Raw genomic sequence first — 343 nt, 5'->3', positions numbered from 1 at the left:
CATGGTTCTCAGCCGGAAACGGGTGGATTGCCGGCTCCGGGTCGGGGGGGAGGCTCTGCCTCAGGTGGAGGAGTTTAAGTATCTCGGGATCTTGTTCACGAGTGAGGGTAGGATGGAACGGGAGATCGACAGGCGGATTGGGGCGGCGTCAGCAGTGATGCCGGCGCTGAACTGGTCAGTTGTGGGGAAGAGGGAGCTAAGCCGGAAGGCGAAGCTCTCGATTTACCGGTCGATCTACGTTCCAATCCTCACCTATGGTCATGAGCTTTGGGTAATGACCGAAAGAACGAGATCGCGAATACAAGCGGCCGAAATGAGTTTCCTCCGCAGGGTGGCCGGGCTC

Source organism: Seriola lalandi, unplaced genomic scaffold (genome assembly GCF_002814215.2).
Source record: "Seriola lalandi dorsalis isolate HSWRI2012SDOR001 ecotype SW California unplaced genomic scaffold, Sedor1 jcf7180002055006, whole genome shotgun sequence".
Classification (NCBI taxonomy): Eukaryota; Metazoa; Chordata; class Actinopteri; order Carangiformes; family Carangidae; genus Seriola; species Seriola lalandi.
Note: the sequence above shows the minus strand (reverse complement) of the source record.